Raw genomic sequence first — 8,426 nt, forward strand, 5'->3', positions numbered from 1 at the left:
TAATATTGAAAATAAATATATAAAATTCCATAAATTTTAATAAAAACGCATATAAATAGTTTTACACCTCATATATCACTTTCATTTTGTTGTTTGTTTATATTTCGCATTTTTTAATAATTTAAAAAAAAAATATGAATACCTTTTCATAATAAAACTAACGAAAAAGCGAAAAGATTTAGAAGGCTACCTAAAGTTATATCTTAAAGCTTATGTATTTATATGTATAAGTATAGACGGTAATTATGATAAATTTATGTTAATTAGTGTATAAAAATATATTAAATCTTTCACTTTTAACTAACGAAGAAATTTTCGCAAATAAATATTTTAATTCAACCAAAAAAAAAAAAAAATAGTGGCCATAGGTTCGCAGCTTTCTAATCGATTTATATGGGATCGTTTCAAACGATTAAACGACCAAATTTGTAAATAAAATCTTTAGGTTACGTAATATAAAGAAATTAAAATTGATGAGATCATTTTAATAAAGCAAAATCAAAATCTAGGGCACAAGAAATTTAATAGAAATTAAAAAGATATCGGTAATTTCAGTAGTTGTGGAAATGGGATTCGTTGCTACATTTAGATAGAGTAAAAATCAAATAAAAAATACAGTGTAGAGAAAATTTAAACATAATTTTTTTTATTTAACATATTTTTTTAATCTTTAATAATTTTTATTGCCAAAATATTTATTTCATATTGTATGATTGATTTCTTCAGACTTACTGAAATAGTATACATATATATCATATATATTAACAATAATCTGGTAATTATTATTTATTAAAATTTTTAAAGATTGTACAGTTTTGGCCGATATAACTTACTTTTCAAGATAACGAAGTTCAAAATTGAACATTTTAAGCATTGATTATATTAACAAAAAAAACTATATACGCCATCTGGTGCTCATCAGTATAAGCAATGTTTACATTAATTAGACTAGTAACTGGTAACAAGTAAAAGCACGGCTACTAGTTAGTCGTTCCTTGCAAAAATTTTTAAGTTTAACATGTAGTGTCTTGACTATAATCCATTGCCAAATACCGTTTTCGGATATTACTATTATTATGTTATTACGATCAATTTACAATAAGTTTTTTTGATTTTCACCGGGTTTAGGTCGTTCTATATGTTATTATTTCTTTAACATATAAAAAAAAGTATACTCTTTAATTTGAGTTAAATATTTTTAATTATATTTTTTTAAAACATTTTAATATACCTTCGAATAGTTTAAATCTTCGAATATTCTTATTTTGCAGATGATATAAATACATACCTATTTATAACGACATTTCAGTCCTAGTCAAATTTGAGAGTTTTAAACAATCTTCAAATAAAAAAATAAATAAAAATAAACTAATTATATCAGGTGGTCCATTTTAGTAACAAAACAAAATTTAACACTGATAGACTGTAACAAAATCGATGGAGAGTTTTAAGTATCCTATTTCTATTATCTATTATGTCTGAAATTGGTAACCCAGCAACGCTTATACGACTATGTAAAATGACGTTATCACAAACTCCGTTAGAATCAAAAAAAAACCTGTCCGAACCGTTTGATACCAAACGAGTCACCTTTTAGACAATGTGACTCCTTGTTGTGTGACTACTTTAATCTACTGTTGGAAACGATAATTCAAATAACAAATTTAAACCGCACTGGCACAATTTTCTACAAAAGTCTAATGCTATTTGCGTGTGCCGAGGATATTAAGAACATTGGCCTAAACACCCACACCGTCTGTGCGGCATGTTCCAACTTAGAAAATCAAGCGAAGCAAATAGGTCTTGTGGCAAATGAGGACAAAACAAAGTACTTTCTGTCGACAAACAAATCTGCTGAGCATCTTGGGATCCACATCACTGTTGACAATTATAAGTTCGAAGTTTTGAAAGACTTTTTTATTTGTTTTTTTTTTCATTATTTATATTATTAAACACTCTTGCCCACAGATGTTATTTCGGACTAATTAAGTACGTAGTAAGTAGAAAAATAAAGCCCTCTCCCGACAAACAAAAATCACGCTCTACAAGGCTCTTATCATGCCTGTATAGTGCAGAAATTTGTCAATTACCAACAATGACGAGAAAATGTTAGGAACATTCGAGAAAAGAATTCTTTGGAAGATCGGAATATGGAATGTAGATTATCTGAAATTTAGCAAATCAATTTGAAATTATAGAAATTTATATTATTATATCTTGGATATTGGCTATTCAAGTGTAACTTAAAATTCAAATAAATATCATATTGACATTCAAGTGATATCACTATCACTTCAAATTGACACTTAAGTTTGCACTGTAAAATTGTCTCTTAGTATACAGCTTAGTTAAGAGTAAAAAAAAGAGGAATTACTTCTTATTACATGGAATGTTGTATACTTATTCCTTATGGGCAGATATTTTGTGAAACAAATTGGAAATTTAAACTCAGTAATATTTATATTCAATTTAGTTTCATTAAATCCGTTTCAAAAAATTTTAAATGATAATTAATTTGGTTGACGCGATTTCTACGCTATGGACTAAGAGTAAGTCTACAATTTATGACGAAATATAAAAACTATTAAAACTCTGATTGCACAACTTTATATTGTACAACATTGTCTGACTCAGTATAACTAACAGATTCAATTTAAAATTAAATGCTGTGAAAAAGTGCAGACCGATCGCAGGTAGTTATTTGTCCGAAATGTGGATGACGTACAAAAATTTGTCAAGTAAAATACCCATAACATCCGCAAGTAAAATGTTCGCTCAATCAGCGTGTGATTACGCGTTTAAAATTTGGCTTTTATTCTGTTGGTATTAACTGATTGCACAACTCTGGCTTGCTTGTTCGCTTGTGACTGATAGTATATGAATTTTTCGAAACACGAAATCCGTTAAACTTATTTAGGGCTTCAGTACCATTTGGAATAAACCATGCAATATTAACATTATTTATAATTGAAATCGTTTTTTTATGTAGCAGTGTAAGAGTATGTTTATACTGCTTACTTAGTAAGTTTAACTTACTAAAGTAAGTTTAACTTACTAAGTAAATTTCATTAACCATGCAAAAAGCTTTTCCATGCTTTTTAACTTACTTAAAAATAAAGCTAAAAAGATTAAACTAATAATGTCGAATCCAATCCTTAAAACAAAATTAGAGGTATAATTTAAATAAATAACTTAATCCACATTAAGTTTTATATGTAAAATGTTAGAGCTGAGCTAAGAAAGTAAATGTTTAATATAATTTTTGTTTTTATTTTTATTAATTGAATATGTAATAGATGTATGAAATATATATATAAATAATTGAAATGTCAATTATATTATATCAGTGTATGTTTTCTAAACAAACAGAAGCTATCTTTAAACTTTCAAAGAATTTTCTGACATATAAAAGCCCTATCACATGCAATAATTTACTTATGTGAATGGAAACGATAAAATCTTAAAGTTAAGGACTTAAGTAACTTACAAAGTAAGTAGTGGAAACATATTATAAGCACTGCGTTAACTACATTACATTATATTACCTTACATTAACTGCAAGCTGTCATTGACTTATTATAATAAATTAATCCATATTTCGATTGATTATTACGCTTTCTCAAAATAAACGATAGAAAGATGAATCGCCTACTTTTGTTTGGTTTCTTCTAACATAAACCATTTTATTCTATATGTAAACTTAAATTCATTCTAATTTGTAAACTAATTTGTGTAATTAATAATTCTATTTAAAAAAATTCTATCTAAAATTTAACTACCTTTACAATTATGATTCGAAAGTAACAACATATGAATTTCGTTTATCACAATTCATGTCATAATAAAAACCATTTACTACAATAAATAACACTTGTTTTGGTACAAAATTAAACTTAAAGATACTCTAATAATAAGTCAAAGTATCTAGCAACGTAATAATAGAAAGTACTTGTATACATATTGTGCAATACTATGTAAATTAATATCTTGAATAAAACATTTTTGACATGTATCATTTAATAGACACAAAATTACTAACGATTACACCTTTTGTGAGACAAAAATAAGAAGACACATATTGTAAGTCAATGCATTTCTGCAAGCAATGCAAGAGATAGTTGAACGTGGCTCGTTATCAGGTTCCTATATAGCGATATTTAAATTTTTTTGAACTTATGATTCCCAAAACCCGCACCACCAAGCATTGCATTTATCGGCAGTGATAATACAGATGTATCTGTCACAACTCTGTGTATTGACAAATACAAATACACATAGAGGTAGAAACCAACTTTTAGTAATCGTAACTGAAAGGATAAATTAGAATCTTCGTTGACATTGTTATAGTTTTATCTGTGTATGAACTCTATTAAATAACTAAACATACTTCGAAATTTTTCATTTGTTTTTCAAATAGTCGATTCGATTATATTGACGATAAAATTGACGAATCGCTCTATGTACATTTCTTTTTAACTCTAATTTTGGAAATTATGTTTTTATAAACTTGTCTCAAAAAGTAAGTTTTCAAAGCGCGTTGTGCTTAGAACATAATACGTTATAAATCAATATAATATACAAATAATGGTTTATTTAGATATAAAGATATTTATTATCTTTTTCTGAACTGATAAATATCTTAAAAATATAGTGTATAAAAAATACTATTGTATATCAAAATTTTCTTGTAGAACCCCAATTCGTAAAATTTTACATGAACACCTATTTAGCAATTACGCACTCCCAAAGTGTTCGTATATGGCATACTAATTTTAGGGCTAATTCGCTTTCATTACCTTGACTATGTAATAATCATGTGGGTGTCTGGATATCACATTGTTCATTCTTCATTTTATATTGTAATATCTCTGTTATAGTATATGTGCGGGCACATTAGACAAAAGTAAACCAGGAATGAGTTTTTGTAGATCATAATTGATTATAGAAATGGTGCTGGTACGTGACTTATTTACAAAGTTAAAATTTTTTGTCGTTATTGAAGCTTTAAGGTGAAACACCTTTAGTGAAAGTGAAATTTTTTTGAATGACTCATTTTGTTGTGACAATAACATTTTGATATGACTACAAAATTGCAAAATCCTTCGGTTTAAATGAGAAAAATATAATTGGTGTACACTCTATCATTTATTTTAAAAAATAAATTTAGTGTTTAAAAAAATATTTTTGTTTATACAAAAATTTTCCAAAAAAAAATCACATTTTACATTCCAATTTATCTATTTTATAAGACTAAGTATATTTCGTCTCACTTTTGACTGATTGTCATTCATATGCTCTGAATCAGTCAAAAAGAAAAATCGTATACGTAGACATTAACTATATATCAGTAACTATGTTTTTAACTTAACCGTTCTATATAGATAGATAAACTATATAGATAATATATATAATTTTATATAGATAATTTTCTATAGATAATTTTCTATATATAATTTGATACTGTTAACTTTCAGTTTCTTCTCAAAAACCCAAATGAGAGCAATATTTGTGTATACTCACAATATAATCTAATTGTCAGCATTATTATTTCATTTATACTCTAATATGAGCTTAGGATTTCTATAAATTGTTTTAAACGATTTTAATATCTAATCAGTATCTCAGTTAGTTGAATAATTTATCAATATATGAGCACATTCCATATAAGTAATTTACGGTCTAATAAAAAACCTAGTCACTTGCTGGTTTTATTAATAACTACGTGCGTTATTTTATTATATTATTTACGATACTTTGGTCCTATCCGTCTTTGTTTCCTTGTTTTAACAAGGATAACAAAGAATGGACATTGACATTGCTAACACATGGCAACAGAGCAGTTCCTCAATAGTTTATACAGTCCTTTCTTTAATAACTTTAAGGTTAACTATTCCTTCCGTTCCTGTGCTAGCATTTCAGAGTACCGGATTTCTCTAAAAAGCGAGTAGCATATGTCAACGATAATTATCAGATTGGGTTTAAGGTGTTCGGCGGATAGTCATTCCTTAAAAACTACATATTATTGTAATGTTTCCAGTTATTACAATTTTTTGCGCAGAATATAAATATGTGTAGTTAAATTATATAACTACACGTTTCATATAACTAATTTGAAACGACTTTGTTAATCTTTAAATAATTTTCTAAGGCAAATAACTTTATCAAGGACAAACAAAAGTAAATTAACTTAATACAATATAATTTAATATAATTAAATTAAGTAAATATTAAGTTAATTCAATAACGCACAATAGTAGTTACCGTTAATGTTTTTAATTTAATATAAATGACTTTCATACAATATACTTTAAATAAATATGATGAATAAATCACTTTAAACAAATTATTTTTTAATAGACTTTAACTATATATATATTAAAAAATTCTATATATGACTATATATATTAAAAAATGCAAAACTACCAAAATTAATTACAGCATCATTCAAAATTTATCATACAAAACCAATGCATAGGTTGTTGTGACGGTCTTAAACATAGTGTACCTTTATAGATTTATCTCTTTGTGCAATTAGAAGACAATTAAGTTATAAAACTAAAAGGTTAACTCTCAAATTCCTTATATTTTTACTAAAATTTTTTACTAAATAGCTGATATATACTAACTTTATAGATAATACGATAATCACACTGCTATGCAACACACTCTTCGTTAAAACTTATCACAAATAAAGACATAAAATATACAAAAAGTTACACTTGCACACATCATATAGCTTTGTAAGCACATCAAAATCCTCAAGATTTAATAAAGAGATAATCAGATCAGATATTTCAAATAATCTCATTAAATAAAGTATTTCAATATAAATTAGTTCATAATTTAGTTAGTGTCGTTGCAGCATATAGTTAACGAGTTCACACTGTCTATATAAATTAATTTGCATTTATGCATACATTCGGATTTTGAGCTCATTGAAGTAGTTGGAAAACACCACAAAGTGAAGTTTCCTCCTGATGGAAATTGATGAATGGATGAAATGACCCTGATAATGTAATGAATGCTTTAATATTATATAGTTTTAATATCATAGTGTGATATAGTTCATATAGTTTTACTTCTGAGTGTGTTAGATTGTTACCTTTCCAGGATATTCACATTGGTGGTACTTACAGTGCCGTAAAGTTGTGTGGCATATGTCTACACCAGTTTCTGCATAACTTTTTAGAAAAAAATATTGTACTTTAAACTTAACTGTAAGATTGAGCAAAATAATCGGTGTATTTTCTTGTCTTTTGAAAAGACTTGCAGTTACTTATCGTGAATGAATGAATCGTTTATGAATTTCTTAGGTAATCCCACTATAGTCAAGATGTATTCCAATTTTTTTACTATCTTACACTGTGGAATTACACTGTTGAGGTTAACTTGTGGGCATTTTTAAATTTAAGTGTTAATGTAACTTACACAAATTGTTTACCTTTAACTCCCACTTTAACAACCCTTCATGGATTGATGTTACCTACATCTGCAGATATTGAAATGTTTTGATTAAAGTATAATCAGTTCCGTAGAGCTCAGGGTCAGCAAGGTTCTCTAAGCAACTCCCAAATTTATATAAAAATTAGTAACCAAGGTTTAAATTTGATCTAAGCAAATTAAAGAACTGCTGATGGAAAATTAAATGAGCAAAAAACAAAAGTGCACATAAACAAGCAATCACAAAACACCTATTTTTGTTGTATTTTTTTTGAAAACAATATATAAAAAATAAAAATTTAAGCAATGTACAATCTCAAGTAAATTCATATTAGAAAAAGTATTTTTGGATATAATATTCAATATTATCCAATATAATTTTTGAAATCTTCAATTCAACCGAAGATAAGATATGTGAAGGATGATATAAATCTATTACGTTAAATAAATAAAACAATACTTGTTATAAATTATTTAAAATTGAAGCGTTAAAAATATTAATTTAAAATGTAATACAAAGTAGAAACTTCACTTTTAATATTATAATGTGAAAAATAGTTTTTGAAAAAATATGTTTTTGTATGTCAATACAAATTAATTCTAGTTTTGCAATTATAATTATTAAGTTTTAAAAGTATCAATTTAGTAGATTTTTCTTTAGTTCTGTAAGTTTATTTGGTATTTGAAACTTTTGTTTTAAAATGACCACAATTTTGATTTTATACGTAATGAAGAGTTTTAATAACCAAATAATTATTTTTTGTTATATTGTATGTAAAAACTTAAATTTATCTTCATAAATGAAAAAAGGAATAACAAAAAATTTATAATGACCTAAAATCTAATTATAATAATATGTAATAATCATAAAGAAAATATAAGAATATAAAACATTATAAAGTCTATCTCATATTAATAACAATATTTAGGAAAAGTGTTTGGAAAGATGAAATTACATACAAATAAGTTTGGTGTGGAAGACAATC

Source organism: Teleopsis dalmanni, chromosome 1, assembly GCF_002237135.1.
Source record: "Teleopsis dalmanni isolate 2A chromosome 1, ASM223713v2, whole genome shotgun sequence".
NCBI classification, from domain to species: Eukaryota; Metazoa; Arthropoda; class Insecta; order Diptera; family Diopsidae; genus Teleopsis; species Teleopsis dalmanni.